The 20,775-nt window shown below is 40.4% G+C and overlaps 1 long non-coding RNA gene across 1 annotated transcript; it reads right to left on the bottom strand.

The window, feature by feature from the left end:
* Positions 1–13,287: 13,287 nt before the first annotated feature.
* On the bottom strand, positions 13,288–15,076 carry LOC124264057. Its single transcript, XR_006895035.1, has 2 exons — positions 14,981–15,076; positions 13,288–13,360 (listed from the first exon to the last, which is right to left on the bottom strand). It is a non-coding gene; the product is annotated as an uncharacterized LOC124264057 (long non-coding RNA).
* Positions 15,077–20,775: the final 5,699 nt, after the last annotated feature.

Here is a 20,775-nt window from a genome sequence, read left to right as displayed (position 1 = left end):
TGGTATGTCGTATGTGGGACTATATTGGGGGGGCGGAGAGATCAGTGGTATGTCGTATGTCGTATTTGAGACTATATTGGGGGTGGAGATCAGTGGTATGTCGTATGTGGTATGTCGTATGTAAGACTATATTGCGGGCGGAGAGATTAGACCAAGGCAGAAAACAGACATTGGAAACAAGTGCACAGCTGCTGTTCACTTGACAGCCGTAATATTTCAGAAGCTTGGCTACGTGGATTCACAAGGAAGGATGGCAATCTTCATATTACGTGTGTTCTGAATGTTCATGTTGATACTTCGTGCTGAAGAGCTGAACACATATTGTTCCCGAGCGAATGTAGCAATAACAAGATCCCACCACGATAACATGGTGCTTTTTACTGAGGTGGTATCTGCTGATTGGACTTGTGTGGCATTACGTATCAGATTTGCCTTGAAGTAATCACTGGATGTCATGCAGTCAAATAAGTTACATATACTGTGAAGTGTTTACCCGGAGTGCCATGCGTGGTACACAATGCCCCACCCCAACACTATTCAAAACAAACAAAAAAAACATGAAAAAACACTCGATGTTCGCAGATGTTCAGCGTCACAACACAAACACATTAGGACTTTCTCAGCCTTGAAGGAAAGCATTGTTTAATAATTTGCAGCTACTTCCCACCCATACAATGTATCTACAACCGTCTGTATATTGCTGTTGGTTCCTTGTGTTCCTTCACTTACAATCTCTATCGACCACTGAATGTAGGAACTCTGTTTATCTGCACAAGGAGTAGGACGAAGACCACTGACATGTAAGCTACTATATCAAACTACATATTGGTCAATGAAGGGATATTTTGATTACACAATGCCATTTAGAAAGTGGGCAAATGTAACAAATGTTATATTTGGGATTACACTTTCTTAGTGAAGTACAGATTCTTGTACTTCCTAACGGAAGTCTCGGTGGCTGAGCGGGTTCGGCGGCTGACTTTGTGTGCTGGCGATTAGGTGCTTAACACTGAGGGTGTGGGTTCGAATCCCGGATAAGACTCAACCCAACAAAAGTACTATTATCCGTACTTTACTAAGAAAGTGTAATGACAAATGTCCCAAGGAATATTTTGTACGGTTCTTAATCTAGACGTTGATAAATCAGATGAAACGCGGTAACTTTAATGGCCTAATCATTCAACAGATAGTGAGATACTGGACTCAAACATGCTGTGACTATCAATTTATGAAATCTCCCCTTAAATGAAACTTCATTTTTCAGCCTGGGAGAAAGGGTTTCAATGTCCATCGAAAGAAATTCAGGCGCTCTGGTGTGTTTTTAAAAAAAAAAAAATCAATCTAGGTTTACAAATGTTCACTAGTATTCAATAATGTTCAATAGTATTCTACTGCCCCGCCGAGCAACTGTCCAAGCTGGGCGCGCTATGAATGTATTGCGTTATCATATTGAACTGCCATTTCTGGAATGAACAGCTGACCATGGTGTATTTTGCAAAGCTTCATATATGGTGTTTTTTAGTCATTATCAGATAATGCAATCCGTTGTTTTGGATCTTGGGTATGTGTGAAAGTAATACGGCTCGTGCTTGTCGCACATAAGGATTCTCTCTTTGCTCATTCCATTGAGCATATCGGTTTGCCTGGCTCAAATTCTCGACAGTTCAGCGATATTATATTGTTTAGTGTTGATTCCCGAGTCGTAACTAAAAATCAACCGGGAATCAGTCCGTAAAACAACGATGAAATGTGCTTTATTACCAACTGTATTCTAAAATTAATTCACATACAACATTGGTCTTCTTGTAGCTTGATATGTAATACTCCCCTTATATACCCAAAGAAATAGCTGCTCAAAAGTTCTATACAAAGGCAGATAATTCTGGAATCAGTTCAATGCAGCTCTTTCCAGAGCTTTCTACACGGTCCTCTGCGCCACTTAACTATGATGTATACACATTTCAGCAGAATGGTTGCGGGGACCAGGCTCCAGGCTGTCGTCTCTGTGCTCTTGCTTCTTCTGTGCCCACCAAACTTTGTGGATGGAGGTAGGTGCCATGCTTTCGCATTAACTGATCAGTACACCCATACACAATATTCCATGATCAAATATACTGCTATAAAAGCAATAGTCCAACAAACCCCGAGAAGATCGAGGGCATGTAGTCATGCGGATGAAATCCGTTCGTCTGTCCGTCCGTCAGAAGTTATTTTTGTTCAACCATTAACTTGAACACTATTGGTTGTTTAGTTTTCAAATATTTGGACCACCTTCTTTGTCTACATGGGAGGGGTAGTGCACACTCTGATTATGATATTTTAAGTTTTTCAAAAATTAAAGCATTTTGCACATTTGAACTTAGAAAAGTTTGTTGTTTAAACATATTGGCCGACAAGCTTTCAGATTTTAAAAAAACCCGGTTGGGACAGCTGTATCAGGGATACTCTACAGTGTCTTCCATTCTTCCTGGCTGTATAAAGATAGTTTATGCCAGTTGGACAGTGGTTGGGACAGCTGTATCAGGGATACTCTACAGTGTCTTCCATTCTTCCTGGATGTATAAAGATAGTTTATGCCAGTTGGACAGTGATAGGGACTGTGTTTAGGAAGATGGGTGGCTGCTACATTACAAACAAAACTGTAGTTAATTAATTAGTTACTGATTGCGTTTGAACACATTAAGAAGCATGTTGGGAGAAAATGTTGTTAAAAATAGAACACCGATCACATGACAGTGCAATTGCAATTACAGTGAAGCCTCGTTAATCCGGACGGTTGCGTTTCTCAGCAAATTCGTCCGGATTGCGAATAGTCCGGACTACTGAATCAAGACCCAAGTTCAAGCAAGAGTTGCTTCCCTTACTATTACAAAAACGACGCGACTCTGGATATAACAAATAAGCAGTTAATGTAAAGCTTATAAAACGATGAATAGCTGGCACTGAAAATCAAAATGTTTTCAAATCTGTACATATCTATATTTCTCTCAAACAAAACGTTTTCTTATTTAACTTCTAGCCTATCCTAGGCTATGTCTGTCACTTGTGTACATTGTTGTAATTAAAGATAATTGTGTAATTATTGGGAGAGGACTCTTCTAAGTTGGATAACTTGTGCTCAATCCATTTCTTGAATGTTGAGTTTGATCAATAACAACCAAGTCGTTGCATGTCTGTCGCAGGGCGCTATGTGTTCTCCTTACAGCCTGCTGGGAAATACAGTCAAACCATAGTTCACGTGTTTATCATGTTGAGTAACTCAAACATTACTGAATCCGTTACCTCTATGGTGCAGCCAACACATCCCAGCAACAAAGAAACAAGATCATTACAATGCCCCTTCAAATGAACACTGAGTTCCGATATTGCAGGTATGTACTTCGTACTTCACTGTCTGTGTACCGTGAAATAAGGAGAGTAGTAATGTACGTCATGTATTTGCAGATATGTGAAAGTATCTATATAGATGTCGTCTGCTGTACCTGTTATTCCATTTATTGTAGGTCGCTACATAAGTACTCAGACAAAGGCGTCCAATTCCGTAACCACAGCCTACGATGTTGGAATTCCAGTTGCCACGACAAGCGGATTGCTGATTGAGGTCAAATTCAAAGAGCTCGCATGGGTCATACTGTCCGAGACCACGATATTTCAACGGAAACGTAATAAAAACTTTTATCTTATTGGCCTTCAAAAGAAGGGCACTTATCAAAGTGTAATCTTAAGGTACGAATGTCTTACTTGTGCCAATACCAAAAAGGCGAAGGTAACACTGGATGTACCAAATGCTAAAGTGTGGATCCGATGGACAAACAACAGCATCAAGGTCGGGAAGGGTTTAGTTGATAACGAAGCTACAGTTTTCGAGTTTGAAGGAACACACGCAGTCCCCGTTCGTTACATATCCTTGTCGACACCCCGATCTGTTGGATTCTGGCGCTTTCTAATCGGTGAGTAACTTCATAAACAGAATGAGTGGTCAGGAACGTGTATACTGAATACAACCACCCTCGGTTAAATAGAACATGGGCATGGAGAGTTTCAAATCTTGAAGACTCCGCCCTTGGTAGACTCAAATGCAATATGTCGACTGAATGAATGAACGAACGATAGAAAATGTCGACCCTGAAATTTCTCACCGCACAGGCACATTGAAGGTCCTTGGCCGTCATCTACTGTCAGGCTGCACGACAGGGTGTTGTGTGTTCTAATTCGTCCACCATTATCATGCCACTATTTCTAGAAGCTATTCACTCTAACAATGGAGGACATTGTAAGTTATTTCTCAGGATTATAGGAATTATCAGATAGACAGGAAGCAGGTGCATTAGTGGGCGTGACCTATATAGTCTTGTGGATAAAGGGTTTCCTCGTCACGCAGAAGTCACGAGTTCGATTCTCGAAATTGGTACTATTTTAGAAACCTATTTCTACCGCACCCTGTCGTGATATTGTTTCTAAGACACAATATCCATGCACTATCAACACAATTTTGCAAACACACCCCGATAACTTGACTACGAGTGTAGCACTGTTTGTATATATAGACAACAGTCGGCAAATTTCTCATGCATGTTACAGGGTATATCCTGTATGACAGTGATGACGAGCTGTTTGACTGGCAGGTCCGTGCTACAAAACCTTTATTGAATGACAGACTCGTGTATCCCGTGACGTTGTGATATTTATTACCCACGTGGTCAACGTATGGGTAGTTGCATACTGATCTCGTACGTCACACGAGTGTCGTATCGCGTTGACCCGTGACGTAACGACTTGACCTGAGATTCTAACGATTTAATTGGATAACCGATGACCTCTATTATGTCACATTCAGACGTAACAATTTTTTCATTCATAACAAACACGTGAATTCATTCATTCTACAACTTAAATGCATTGTGGGAATGTAAACATTGCGAACGTTGCCGTGTCGGTGTTTAATTGTGAGTCGAACTGAGACATTATATCCGTCGAAAAACATAAGCACAATGTTTCCACCAGTGATGTTAGCCGAATGAAGCAACTGCAAACCAAGAAACGGGGTGCTACGGAGTAGTTTACTGTAGGAGGTTGTACGAGGCGATGACAACTGACATGCATCGTGACGTCGGTTACCAAGACAGTGACGTCATTACAGTGTGACGTCATGCAATATTGTACTACAGTACAAAACTCTTCCGCATCCTCTTTATGAAACCGGTTTCGGTTTGAAACCAAAATATGAACAAAAATACGCTATTTTGTCAATTTAATGCATGTAAGACGTGGGTAATAAATAAAATACCACACTCGGTCTCATTACATACGAATTATACGAAACTCGTGACCTTCCTATGATATCTGACCTCGCTTTCGCTCGGTCAGATACCATAGGAAGGACACTCGTTTCGTATAATTTGTATGTAATGAGACCTCGTGTAGTATTCTCTATTTATTACCCACGAGGTCAACATATGGGAGTTGCATACTAATCTCGTACGTCACACGAGTGTCGTATCGCGTTGACCTGTGTCGTAACGACTTGACCTGAGATTCTAACGATTTGATTGGATAACCGATGACCTCTCAATTAGGTCATATTCTGACGTAACTATTTTTCATTCATAACAAACACGTGAATTCATTCATTCTACAACTTAAATGCATTGTGGGAATGTAAACATTGCGAACGTTGCCGTGTCGCTGTTTAATTGTAAATCGAACTGAGACATTATATCCGTCGAAAAACATAAGCACAATGTTTCCACCAGTGATGTTAGCCGAATGAAGCAACTGGAGACCAAGAAACGAGGTGCTACGGAGTAGTTTACTGTAGAAGGCTGTATGAAGCGATGACGACTGACATGCATCCTGACGTCGGTTACCAAGGCAGTGACGTCATTACAGTGTGACGTGATGCAAATATTGTACTACAGTACAAACTCTTCCGCAACCTCTTTATGAAACCGGTTTCGGTTTGAAACCAAAAACATAACAAAAATACGCTATTTTGTCAATTTAATGCATGCAAGACGTGGGTAATAAATAAAATACCACACTCGGTCTCATTACATACGAATTATACGAAACTCGTGACCTTCCTATGTTATCTGACCTCGCTTTCGCTCGGTCAGATACCATAGGAAGGACACTCGTTTCGTTTCGAATCATACGAAACTCGTGACCTTCCTATGTTATCTGACCTCGCTTTCGCTCGGTCAGATACCGTAGGAAGGACACTCGTTTCGTATAATTCGTATGTAATGAGACCTCGTGTAGTATTCTATATATATGTCACCTATTACTTGTTACAGACGCTCCCCCAGTAATTGAGTTTCCCGAACATGGAACAGCAATCAGTGTTCCCGAGAATGAAATGGTCGGCAAGGTGGGTCACTCAACCTTTCAGAGACTGTATGAAGCAGCCATGTTGTAATGGAAAAAGGTGGGTTTTCTGAGTTCACTGGAAACGTCAGTGCCATCTGCGCCATATACTCAGTATAAAGGAAAAACTTCAGGCATAGTATCGAACTTGTGTTTAGTGCAGCATTTTTGTTTTCTGTGTCTCGCAGTTTCTCATCGCCCGACCGACCCTTCTAATCTTATTGCCGTCTCCCTCCCCCCCCCCCAAAAAAAAAAAACCAAACAAAACAAACAAACAACAAAACAACAAAAAAAAACAAAAAAAACCCAAACCAAAACAAAACAAAACAACAACAAACATTCAAAACAACAAAAGAAAAGAAAAGAAATTCCAACACCGCCGACTCGAACCTAAAATGTACCGCCTCGTCAAATAAAATGTTAATGTTCATCTTTTAATCAGTCGCCGCCACAAGTCCAAAGAACGCAAGAAATTGTAATAAGCATTACAATAAATGAGAATCAAGAACATTATTCAGATAATTTTGTCTTTATTAAGTTTTAGTTTTTCTTCAGACTTGTTCAACGTGAAACACAGTAAAAGAAAATGATGCCCTTACACAGATATGTAGACGTGTAGACGTGTATAGTCTCTGGTTTACAGAACAAATGTCCACGAATGTAGTCGACCTTGTTTATGTCACCTTTGTGTGAGTCGATGCCAGTGAAAAGGATCGTAGGAAGTTTGTATGTGTCAATGCCTTTTTAAGCTGACATTTGAAGAGGACGTTAACATCTAACTGGCCATATATCATGTGTCATCATTTTGTCATCCTATGACAACAACGCCCTTGAAACTTTGTGCTCGGCCTTCTTAAGCACACGGCCTAATTATGCGAAGTTTCATATTTGATAAGGTCAAGTGAAGGTAAAGGTCAATTACAAGGATACCATCCCATTCAGAGTCTATGTAAGTTGGCTGCTGGTTGACATAGTGCCGGGAGTTTCATCTTGAAAGAGATAGAGTGTGAAGGGTCCGCTTTAGCTCCGGAAAGAAATGAAGCTCATTTGTAGATGTTCTTCATCGAGTGATGACACGTTCAGAAACCACTCATCAAATCTGTCCCACATATCTATAGATCTGATATCTAAATAGCAATCATGATGAGACGAAATATGAACAGAAAAGTACAAGATATTTTAATAATCTCCAATCTGATTGACATAACGTTTTATAATCTTTCAGAGCGTCTACGAAGTGCGGGCGTCTGACCCCGACCATGACACGTTAACATTCAATGTTACTGACCAGGACAAAGGCATGTTCATCTGTCGAGGAAACGACATCGTCCTGAACAAGCCACTGAATCGCGACACCGAACCGATGTACAACGTCATCCTAAGGTTGGTACTTTGTAGAGTCCCGGCAGAATGCGAGTATCATGCGCCGATGTTCACACTGTGTGTTTGTTGGTTAACCCCGCGGTTAGCGATATTCAATCTGTATCATGCTATCTGCACATAATGAAGTCTTGACTGGGGAAGGAATCAGTGATTGATATTGCCAGCGACCCCCCATCCCCCGCCGCCCCCACAGTATACAAAGTGCCTAGCAATAAAGTCATGATGTACCTTCAGGATAAAATAATATTTTTCAACATTATGGGCATGTTGGCTATATTTGTTTGGTGAATCCTGTAATTTTGTTCTATTGAGGTAGGGGCTCATCACGTTTGTAAACATCTTCACCCCCCTAGCCATAACTTTTGTACGCTCCCTAAACCTGATTCAGATTTTATGAAAGCGGCTTTTCCCTGATCTCATCTGATTTGTTTGGGCAACATCCACTTTCCTTTTCTGCCGCTCTCGGCTACCTCACACAGACAGCAAATTGTCAGTGATTTAAATGTTTATACGCCATGCCTTGTACTCGTTCTGTCCAGGGTGTCGGACGAGGTAAACACCGTGGAAAGGTCCCTCCTCATCGTCGTCACCGATGTAAACGACAAGAAACCGGAAGTGCGAGTATCAGACGCCGTCATTGTTGAGAGGAGACTTGGAGGAGCTATCTTGTATGGTGGAACTGTTTCAGCAATTGATGCTGATGTGAACGACACCCTCACGTTCCAGCTGATAGGTGTGTATGAGAGATTCCCATCAACACCAAATGATGTCTTCACATATCTAAACATTGCTTCACCAACTAGTACTTCACTACGTCGATATGCCACGCATTTTGAAAACAAATATATTATCTCAGAATATTTATAATGATATTTATCTCTTGCAGACAGCCCCTCAACTGCTGTAGTCGTAGATCCACTAACCGGAGTGGTGTCTCTCAATCACACAGCCACAATCATTCAGAAAACATTTCCGCAAATATTCACCATAGCTGTCACAGACAACGCAAGCCACGTGACCACAACACGTTTCAGCTTAAGTATGGTCTCGTCTGGTAATGGCGTAGGGAGTGGAGAAACAACAGTCAGCCAATCCAAGGCTGGAGTCGAGGATCCCCACAACACAGGAGGGGCTTTCACAATCAGGATGACAGCCGGCAATCACACGGCGAGCAACAAACAGAACGAACATCACCTCCAGACTCCGCACAGGCACATTGCTACACGTTAGTTCAGTTGATCATTTATCGTGAATGAAAGAACAACATGTAGGTCTGAATTCGGCCACAGTGAATGAGTGAGTGAGTGAGTGAGTGTTGCTTTAAGCCGCATTCCAGTTACACATCATATTATGGCTGCTTCAAATGGGAGGAGCAACCAAAGTGATGCTGCCTAGGTTTGGTTTGGGCCAAATATTAGCTTGTTAATGACAGCCAGTGGTCCCTCACACGACTAAACCGTGCCACACAACACAACAACGGACATATTGTTGGGCATACTTCGGTAGATTTGTAGGCAACTGAATCATCATAAATATAGGTGCTGTCACATCAAATAATGACTTGAATCTCATTGCAGTGTGCCACAACTTGGCCTCCGCGGTTGTCCAGACGTCCGCTGTGTACCTGCTTCTCCTTGTCCTACTGTTCTGGTACTCGATATAGAGCATGAAATTTTGCTTGGAACCAGGCCCCAATTTCTCGAAACAAACTTAAGTCTTAGTTTTTACTCAAATTTGAGAAAATGCAGGAAAACACCATTTCCAGAATAAACTGAAATCGATATTAAATTCAAACAGTAGACAACTTGAGTTTGGTAGATAGACTACTTGAGTTGTTTCGACTTTTTGAAACGCAGTTGAGTTAGAAATTCAGTTGTTTCAAATAATCAAACACAGTTTGAAATTTGAGTAAAAACTTCAGTTTGATTCGAGAACCGTGTGTACCTGTGTTGTATCTGGTGTACCATTACCTTTGACGAACTCTTGATCAGAGTAAACTCCGTCATGCAAGCTAACATTTTCTATGATATCAGTTCTCATTTCATCACACCTCTGGTTCAAGACAATTAAAAGTAAGTTTTAAACCAAATATTCACACTTCTGGTTATCAGTGGTTAAATGTCATATCAAACAAAGTTGTGTTGTTTTACCACAGAACGTCACAAGCAAGAGCACCCAATACATCTATCACCACGTCGACCTTCAACACCCGCCCCTCGCATAATGATCTCCCCACACACACACACACATACGTCGACGCTCTGCACCCGCCCCTCGCATGAGCTCCCCCCCCCCCGCAAATGTAATAGTGTTTGTTTTTTGCCTGCTGCAGTCCTCTAACCATGAATTAGATTTTGAGTGACCTTGGGGGTTCAACTTCCAAAACTTACTGTAAGATCATCATCCCAAAGGGGCTATCCAAATATGATGTCCCTTGGTGGTTTGGTGGTGGAGATTCTATTGATATTCGCTGTAAAATTCAGTTTATCATCGATAATAGTTCCGAGGTACGACCTGTTAGCTGTCACCATCTATAGATACAATTCCGAGTGTGGCGTAAAACTAAACTCACTCACTACTCTTAAATCACTATCTATGTTTTTCTCCATATTTGGGATTAAAAAGTTGTTGCACCAATGGTAAAACCTCATAATTGCTCTGTGGTACAGGGAAACAAGTGCTGGAATTTATTTGTGTAGGTTCCACCGTCAATACTCCGACGGTCGTGAGTGTACAAAGTGAACAGTATTGGGGTCAACAGGCAACCCTGTGAAGTGAATGAGTGAGTGAGTTTAGTTTTACGCCGCTTTTAGCAATATTCCAGCAATATCAAACGGAGGACACCAGAAATGGGCTTCACACATTGTGCCCACGTTGGGAATCGAACCCGGGTCTTCGGCGTGACGAGCGAACGCTTTAACCACTAAGCTACCCCACCGCCCCGCAACCCTGTGGAGCAGTCTTCTTTGTGAATGTGTAGTATTCACTCCCACGTACTAAAGCCGATTGGTAAGGAAATATACTATTCACACTTTGCTAAGGATCAAATCATTGATTCAACAGAAAACTATGATGTGGGGTCGAATTTGGTTTAAATATCCAAGCTTATTGTAAGCATGTTTCTTAGGTTTCAGTATGTCATTGCATCTCGTGGATCCCATACCTGCTATTGACAGGTGTTGTATATTTGTCAATGACTCGTTCCATGATTAGCAAAATGGTTGATTGGTGCCATGAAAACCATTTTTATGGTTACTCATGTATCAAGTGCATAAGGTTAGAATAAAGTGGCTGTCTGCCTAAAGAGGGGTTACCATATTATTATTTATCTGGATAGTTTTAAATGGATACGATTTCCTTATATATATCTACGTTTCAGTAAAGTTGTGAATTATTGTGATCCTTATCAAAGTGTGAGTAGTACAGTATAACATGGATAATCTAATCAGTCACAATATACTAACGCCGACCAGTCCGTGTTTGCTTCCTGTAACATAACAGCTTTGTCCATTTAAGAGAGAAGCGATATACAAGCAGATAAAGGATAAGTTGACAGATATCCTTTTCGTATATACGTGTACTTGTTTCTTGGACTTATTTTATTGCATTTTAAAATATCAAGTCAGCTTTGGAAATTTCTTACAGCAAAACGGTTATTGTAGAAATATGAATGAAGTTGAAGCATCAGCTGATGTACGATGTAGTGTACGATGTAGTGTCCATCACTTGTATCAGGCAGTGGACTGCAGTCGACGGAAGGGATTTACCTCCATTCTCTCTATTTGTCTGGCCATATCATAGATATCGTCTGTTACCTTCGATGGGGACCGCATTTTATTCTTCACGCTTTCTTTAATGAACTCGTATAAATCCAGTTTATCTAGTGCGATTTCCTCCCCGTTGACGTTGACAACCAGCTTTGAGGCAGACCCCGCAGACTGTTCGAGAGATATCATCATATTTGATAGCATGATTGGCTCGACTTTCAGACGTTCAATAACTGCACTTTCCACAAAGTCTTTCATGACATCATCCAGCTTCGTCACGGTGGTAATATTTCTCTCCAGTATCTTCACTGCGTCGTTGTACGCCTCCAGTCTCCCTTTTGTGCACTTTTCGTACCTGGCTTTTCCAAATTGCCAACACAAAATGCACAATAAGCGCTAGTATCGAAGCCGTACCCAAGCCTATTGATGCTCCGAACGTGAAGGGGCGGCAATCAACGCAGCGGTGCCAAGTGCAGCCCCTCAACCATAGCTCCGTTCAGAGTATTTCCAAGTTTTGCACCTCCCCAGCTACGTCTCTAAGCCCTGTAACAGACTGCTGCTGTACGATCTCTTCGTTGCGTGAACTGTCAAAAGATTCTCCACAAGTTTACGGGCGGTCTGTTTCTTTCTGAGGATAGTAAACATATTTCACATTTTGGAGTGACATTTAATGACATGTAATATGAGGCGGTGTTAATGTATGTAACCAAACGCGTGACCACACGCTCAAGCTACACTGCAACTGAAACGGTTTCCTACTGGTACACTCCAGTGTTGGGAAGAACGTTTACGAACACTTCTGAAGTAGGTATGCCAAAATAGTATTGGGAAGAACGTTTACGAACACTTGAAGTATGTATGCCAAAATAGCATTGGGAAGAACGTTTACGAACTCTTGAAGTATGTATGCCAAAATAGCATTTGGAAGAACAGTTACGAACACTTGAAGTATGTAGGCCAACATAGCATTGGGAAGAACGTTTACAAACATTCAAAGTATGTATACCAATTTCATACCAACCTTTCCATCTCTTTTGACATCTCCTCTGAATAAAAGAAAACATATTGATGTAACCAGTATTTAGGTTTGGTCTCAGTCAGAATGCATTAGCTTCCAGATGTCTTTGCAATGTACTTCCCTGCCAGCTCAAATGTGAAAGCAGTGTCATGTTAAAATGAAACATTAAATTACGTAGTGACAAAAGAGTGAGTTATTGAGTATAGTTTACGCCACACTCCGGTAATATTAGAGCTAAATGGCGGCGGTCTGTAAATAATCGAGTCAGACAATCCAGTGATCAACAACATGAGCATCGATCTACGCAGTTGGGATACGATATTACATGTGTCAACCAAGTCAGCCAGCTTGACCACCTGATCCCGTTAGTCACCTCTGTCGTCAAGCATGGGTTGCTGAAGACCAATTCTAACCTGGATTTTCATGAGTAGTGACAAAAGATACAAATTAATAAATTGAACTGTCCTGCGTACAGCTGACCAAACCTACCATACTGGTCTTCCGGGATCCTGACTTCAACAGTTATCTCCACCTTTTGACCTTTAATCATGTCGAAAACGCCCTCTTCTTGAATGAGATTCAGGATGAGTTCATTCAGTCGACCTTCCTTGGCTGCCTTCTCGATACAATGGAGGAAGTTGGAGTCTGTCACGTGGAGTTTCAGCACCACACTCCCCCGATATATCCGCTCCAGTCCAGCATATAGTGTATTGAAGAACTGTCGCAAATTGTCCCAATACTCCACGTCTGTTGGCTACTTCGGTCAAGCGTTCCTCGGCAGCAGTATTTCCGCTGATGGTTATGTGTGTCTCCACTGTGTCAATGCCTGAAAGCAATATAACATTCACTGTCTGAATACTATAGCGACAAGACTATACAAATACCGAAGTATATGAAAACAGATCCATGTAACTAACAAATCCACAGCCTACATGACTAGTTACATCATTAAAACGAAAATTATAACCCTGATCTGATGTTCCAGAATCAACAATTTGTAAACATAACTATCGCAACATGTGTGGTATTGTCCACACCACTAACGCAGAGCATGGGACATATTGCTGATTGTTCTGTAATGGCAATCAAGGTATAAAGACTTTAACCCCATCGAAAATGTATAGGATGCTCTTGGTCTACGTCTACGACCACGTCAGTTTCAGCCACAACACCTCCAACAGTTGGAACAAGCACTGCAGGAAGAGTTAGTGAACATTCCCCTGGCAACATGTCGTAGTCGAAAGGCAGTAGTGCGACGACGACAGGCAGTTCTGGATTCTCATGGACGTCATATAAAATGTTGAAAACAGGTGTCCTTCATCTTGACATGAGATTGTTTGATGTGTGCCATGATGTACGTCGGTCAGTGACAATGACTTGTGCCAAATGTGACCGACGTTTTATGAACTGATGATTATCTATAGAAACCATACATGTGAAAAAAACTAATATTTCTGCGGGTTTTCGTCATTCTTGCCGAGTTTGCGAGTTTGTACTTAAACTGATTCTGAATGAACGGTAAAGATTATAATGCTAACTATAAAAACCATCACTCCTTATACAAACATGCTGATTCGTTTTGGTGCCATGATGTTGCAATATATCAGATTTACAGAGATTATGGTTTGCAATCATCCATTTTGTCATGGAGCCTTGTGGCGAGTTGGTTTGTCACTCTGAATCTTTATGCATAGATCTAAATATGAAACAGTTAAGGCGGCTTCACCTATCTCCTTAATTTCATGTTTAGGTGGGTAAATAAGTAGAATGCAAGTGACTATTTCATGGTTACTGAATGATATCAAATCATCGATATACCGGAAGCTTAAGTTAAACTTCTTGGCAAATTACCTTGTTTTGATTTTGCCAACCCAAGAAGAAATTCTGATTCATATGTATAAAATAACAGTTGCGCAATTGGTACCCATGGTGATGGCTTCTTCTTGGCGAAATGATATACCCCCAAATCTCACAAAGATGTTATCAATGAGAAAGTCCAGCATTTCACATATTGTTTTCTCGGTAAACTTCAAATAACATTTGCTTTAATTTTCGACAAATTGTCCTGAACCTCTGCAGATAGATATGTAGGTATGTCTGTGTTCACCACGTGTGTTAACAAATGCCCCATGGATCAAGGAATGAAGATTTTCCTTAAGACAGTCATGTGACACAGTGGTAGACAACGTTGACAAATATTTGCTTTGACAGAATGGAATTCGGTCAGTTTCTGAGATTGTAAAATGTATTGGTATTAATTTCGCTTGTCTGAAATAAGTTGTCTCAGCATATCGAGAAAGTCCTTCCTTGATAGTATGAAGGATTATGGTTAATGTTTGAGACAGGGATATGGTGGACAAATCGCCAATTACAAAGAGAGGAATGGACATGTATTCAGGTTTAAGAGTCAAAAAGAAAGAAAGACGTTCATAGACAAGGTACTTACTTGCTTTACGGATCACGACACTCATTTTTACTTCTGTGCCTTGAGGCAATTCATGTATTCTGTTCGTATCCAACACTATGGTGTTTTAGTCCCATTTGAAGACAGTTAATTATTCCATTTCTTGTGTCTACCAGCATTTTATTGTTGTTTCCTGCTTGTATGTTAGGTTGGTCATCGTCATCGGACGAGTAACAGATGTCCATGGTGCAGCAGAGTACCTACAACAAATAGGAAGAGGAAGCATGTAATAGGACAGGGAGGAAGTTTTCAATAACCTGTTGATAGTGATGGACAGTAAAATAACAAATGTGTTTCTTTTAAGAAACAATGAACAAAGAGTATTATGAATAGTGACTGCAGTGAAAAAACAATCCCCCATTGCTGCCTCCTCAGTATCCCAGAAACTTGTATACACCCCACCATACATTTCCAGTCTACATCTTCAAACGAGATTAAAATGCTTTGACTCAAATTGTCATCACTGGGAATATATATGCACTTCCGATTTAATCCCGATGTTTTGTGCTCGAGAAAAGCATGACATTCCCTCTCTGTTATTATGTGACGCTTCTGGTTCGTAATGGCATCACTTCCGGTAACGCCGAGGACGTCTTCGCGTCCTGACCTACTCACTCATCCTCTTGGGTTACATAAGGGGTATTGACAATGTGTAACTTTGTTGATTTCGCATTGATCACTTTCTCTTTTCCTTCTGTTGTTTCTTCTCCGCCTGTTTTACTGTAGTCAAACTTGCCATCCGTTTTTAAGCAAATCCTTTCACTTGTGTTTGTTTAAGTCTGATATACGCCTTTGTATTCCTCACAAAATGTTCACAAATTATTTTGTGAGTGTATTACCTTGTAACTAACTTAATATATGTATTTATGTATATCACTGGAGCAGGCAGAACCCACTGTTTCAGGTAAACGTTGGCAGTCCACTGACAAACAACATTCTGACCACTTTGACACATCCCCGGAACAACAAATAGCTACCGCACCTGGCATTACTACATGGATGTAACTGTGTTGTCGTCTGCCAAGTCAGATTTGTTCGGGCGATAGTAATCATGACATTCCATAACAACCAAACAGAATATCAGAGAATGTATTGATCAAAACATTTTCAATCTGCCGAAATACAAATTTATAAGACGAAATTATATCGTATTTAAAAACGAATTCGTCAACGTTTGACTAATATTATTATTATTTTATAAACTGAATAAACATGAAATATATATATACACTGAATAAACAAGAAATATATATATATACACTGAATAAACATGACTATGATATATAATATATATAAACTGAATAAACATGACTATGAAATATATACACTGAATAAACATGACTATGAAATATATATATACACTGAATAAACAGGACTATGAAAGATATATATATACACCCACACATTGCAACTCTCCTAACAAACAGCATATAAACAAATCAACTGTAGACGCCAGACACTGCGACTATCAGCTGTTTTCAGTCTGTCGTATCAAGAGTGTATGTGTGTAGAAGTGGTATCTTAAAGGATATGGAAATAGAAGCAACAAAACTCTTTCCACGTCCATAGGAAATCTCGATTGTACAATTGAGATGAAATCATGAATATATATTTGTTTCAGCAGCATTACAGCTGTATGATGTTGTTTGTAAACAACTCGAGTCTGAACCGGACATTCCAGTGATTGTCACCATGTGATACGATGACAGAGCATGTGTTAATGAATCACTATGAAATAGTGATGATACCAGGTGTTCGCGAAAAGGTAACCGTATCCTGCCCCACCGGTGGCACCCGTCATAAACATATGCAAAGTCTAGTCAATTGTTCATATGAAATAATTCGGGAACGTATGGTATAAGTCAAAACAGGGAATTGCATCGGACATAATTTTTGTCACTGATGAGCCAAATTTGGAATTTCCTCCACATGTCTTCCATAAAGCGTTTTGAAAGCTTTACTGAGGCCTTGGATATGGAAACGGTACGCTCTTACCACGGTACAGTACGTATTGCGGTACAAGATCTTCGGTTCGGTATATGAGATAAGATCATAATTCAAAAATGGACAATACGAGCTAAACCTTACATTGTTTAATGACAGGGAAATAATAATCATAATCTTTGCTATTTTGAATGAACAAAACTGTCATTTCATGACTAGATTGAAAAAGTAATAAGTCCGATAATATTGTAAACAGTGTTTTTTTTAATGAAATTGGGATTAAATGTAATCAAATAAAAAGAGATCGAGGAAGTTTTATTATGAGTTTTTACATCATACGTTTTCGGATGGCATGTTTACTCGCTGTATATGACGCTGTGTGTTGCATCAGAGCAAACATGGTGAGTACTCGGCTGATGGTATGTCTTTATGATAAAGTTGTCTTTTATAAGTTATTACCATGTTCCGATGTTCGTCTATTGATCTGGTATCTGCATTTGCTGTCTTGCTGACTTTGTAAGTTGACGACTTGAGGCGATCTCGACCTTACTTCCAGGAAAACAGCGGTCGTCCAGCAAAGAAATGCACAGGTTTTGATGAAATGATTCGATTTCAAGACGTTTTGGAAAAGTTCAAAAAGGTGAATAAAATGACGGTACGAAAACCGAAAATACCGAATTTTAGGATTGCATTACGGTATTCCTAACCGAAGGCAAAATACCGCGGTTCAACTAATACCGCGGTTCAACTAATACCGCGGTATACCGTTTGACCCCTACTAATCAAGAAATTTCTGAGCAAGAGTGGCATGACGCCTTTTGAATTCCTGATAAAAATAGCACGCTAGATTGTACCTCAGAGCTGTTGGAATATTGCCCAACATGAAAGGAAGATGACTAATGGAAAGTTGAAATCAACCCTTTTGTCATTCAGCTTTGTGGAGAAATGTGTCACTGAATCTTTATGTATAGATCTAAATATGAAACAGTTGAGGCGGTCTCACTTGTCTTCTTAATGTCAAGATCAGGTCGGTAAATCAGTGGAATGCAATTGGCTATTTGCAGGTCACTTAAAATCCAAAGCGTTAGCATTCATCAGACAATTATTAGTCAATTAACGTGTGCTTTTTCCTTTCCATAAAATTTGAGACGTAAAGATCATAGAAATAATAAATAACAACAGAACAAGAAAACATGAATAGACGTAGAATAGTATATGTAACTAAAGGTTTAGGTGACAATTGACCGCTGTCGGTAGTCTCTATGAGAGGGTGTATACAAGCATCGTCTTGAAGGAGTAAACATTTATACACGGTGAACTCTAGCTACAAACATCTCAACAAACCCCTTTCATAAAATAGACCATCAGAATACCTACCAATTATTGCGATGTTGATGCTAATATCACTTTTATTAGACTTTCAATAACGAACGATTCAAAGTATTCGTAGAAAGGCATACAATGTCCATGTGAAAGTGTTGAAATCAGACACTACACAATTAGCTTCCCAAAATGACCTATTCTAGGGCGTAATCTGACCTTATGATGCAGCTGTAAGGGACTAATATTTTCATTGGCTGATATGTAGGCTTGTTGGCCATGGTATGTAATACCGAGCCGACCTGACATAGACAGATGATGCTATGAAGAAGATCCCAGGCAGACTGGGCGCCGGCCCAATCGTTGAAGTTCAACATCGTGTCAAACGTGTTTAAACCCAGTGAGGGGATTCCCCAAGTGCTGAATTTTTTGCGAATGATGGTGGCGATTTTGTAACGTGAAGCATAAACAATACACATACTATAAATGTTAACACAATAACAACACAACACGACATGCTATAAATGTTAACACAATAACAACACAACACAACACAACATGCTAACAGGTTATAATACAGGCCACACAAAGCCAAGGAGGCTATACAAGAGAGTCAGTCACCTTACACAGGCGACAGTGATTGACAGCAAGGTACATACTGCGTCGCAGTACTGCGACCATGAAATGTACGTGTAATACGCCACACGCTACTTACAGTATAATGAATGTCCGCTAAGATCCTATTCTGTCCACCCCTGCGCTGTGTGCGTCTACCGTCAGTGTCCAACACGGCACGCATGTGATGGCTTTGTGCGTGACGCTTGACCTGCCACCGATAACCTACCTCGGCTAAACCTGCATTCAGTCTCTTACGTTCTATATGAATTCAAATAAAGATTCCTCGGTAATATAAATAAGTTGTCCCTATAAAAGACTGGCGTTCTTAGACTGTCCTCTTACCTAGACGTGTCTATTATAAATGGATTGAATCACAACACTTCCCTGGACTTAACATCCAGTGCAGCCTTGCAGCAAGGCTATATCTGGGTCTCCTGCCTTCGACGGTTGTGTCTGAGCCGCTGAGTGGAGGAGGGACGGTATAGACAACTTTAGATATTACACACATAGCCTGTCAACAAAAGTAACCGGCATGTGTGTCATGTCTAACCTGTTTTTTATCGATGGCACGGTGACATTTGACCTTTAGTTACCAGCTTCTTCCGGGAGTACCTCAATAAGAGAAATTGTGAGAGAGATGTTTTGGTTGTGTCCCTCGAATTTTGCAGACGTCCCCTTCCGTGTTTACAAGGTAGAGTGTCAGGATGCCATAGCGGATAGAACCACTATGACCTCATATTGAGATACCAGCTTATTGAGTTTTAACTGTGATGTTCAAACTGTGAATGTCTGAAAGTAGTCTGTCTCACAGGCCCTGAACAACATTATTTCCCCAACTGCCTAGCCCTCCTGCAATAAATGAAGCAAAGTTTAGATTTCCTCAGGTTCTGAATTTCATCTCACTAGAGCTCCTTTTCAGTTTAAATCGATTTATTTGTTACTATTTACATTATATATATTCACAGACTAAGCTTTAGTCTAGTCTGAGAAGAGAGACATTGAATACACAATATCAAGAGAAAAACCGTCTAATATTGTCACGTAGACATAACCCATAATATACTCAGCGGCAAAACCGTCAGTACGAATTCAAAATTAGATAGGCACTGTAATCACATCACTACAGAAATAGACATAATAAGCCGATCGAAAACATTTTGTGTACAATATCTTGACACATCAATGAATAACTCAGCACAATTCCAAGACATTACGTGAACGTTTGCAGTCTTGACTTCAGTATCTAGACTCTTGACTTCAGTATCTAGTGTGATCACCACGAGCGGCAATAACTGCAGCACAGCATCTATGCATGGAGTGCACCAATCGATTGATGAATGCCATTGGCCATTTGCCTGGAACCACACTCTGAGAAAGGCCTGGCGCAATAAATCGGTTGTGTTCAGCCTTGGTATGACATTATTCAGTCTCCTCTGAATTTCATCCCAAAGATGTTCAACTGGGTTTAAATCAGGACTAAGGGCTGGCCACTGCACAATGTTGACACCGTTCTGCTGTAGGAAGTCCCGTGTAGCTCTGGCAGTATGGGCTCGGGCGTTATCATGCTGGAAAATATTGTTCTGGTGACGTGCGAAATGTAGTAGATAGATAGATAGATAATCTTTATTTCCTCCGAAGTCGAAGATACAGCAGGTTGTTACATAGGTTACATACAGACACCAGTGCTAACACATGATTTCATTGGTTATGTGCATAGTGTATATAAGTCGCCACAGTTTACCTCGAATTCCGAAATTGTAAAGCTTATAGAAAAGTCCATTCAACTAAGCTCTGTCAAATGCTTTCTCATTATCAAGGAAGGCACAATAAACTGGTGAATTTCTTTCGACATAGTAGGCAATACTTTCAGTTAGAGTAAGCGCTGCCGTTTCCGC

Source organism: Haliotis rubra, unplaced genomic scaffold, assembly GCF_003918875.1.
Source record: "Haliotis rubra isolate DU_JTF1 unplaced genomic scaffold, ASM391887v1 Scf906, whole genome shotgun sequence".
In the NCBI taxonomy this organism is placed as follows: Eukaryota; Metazoa; Mollusca; class Gastropoda; order Lepetellida; family Haliotidae; genus Haliotis; species Haliotis rubra.
Note: the sequence above shows the minus strand (reverse complement) of the source record. Positions and strands in the feature narration are given on the sequence as shown.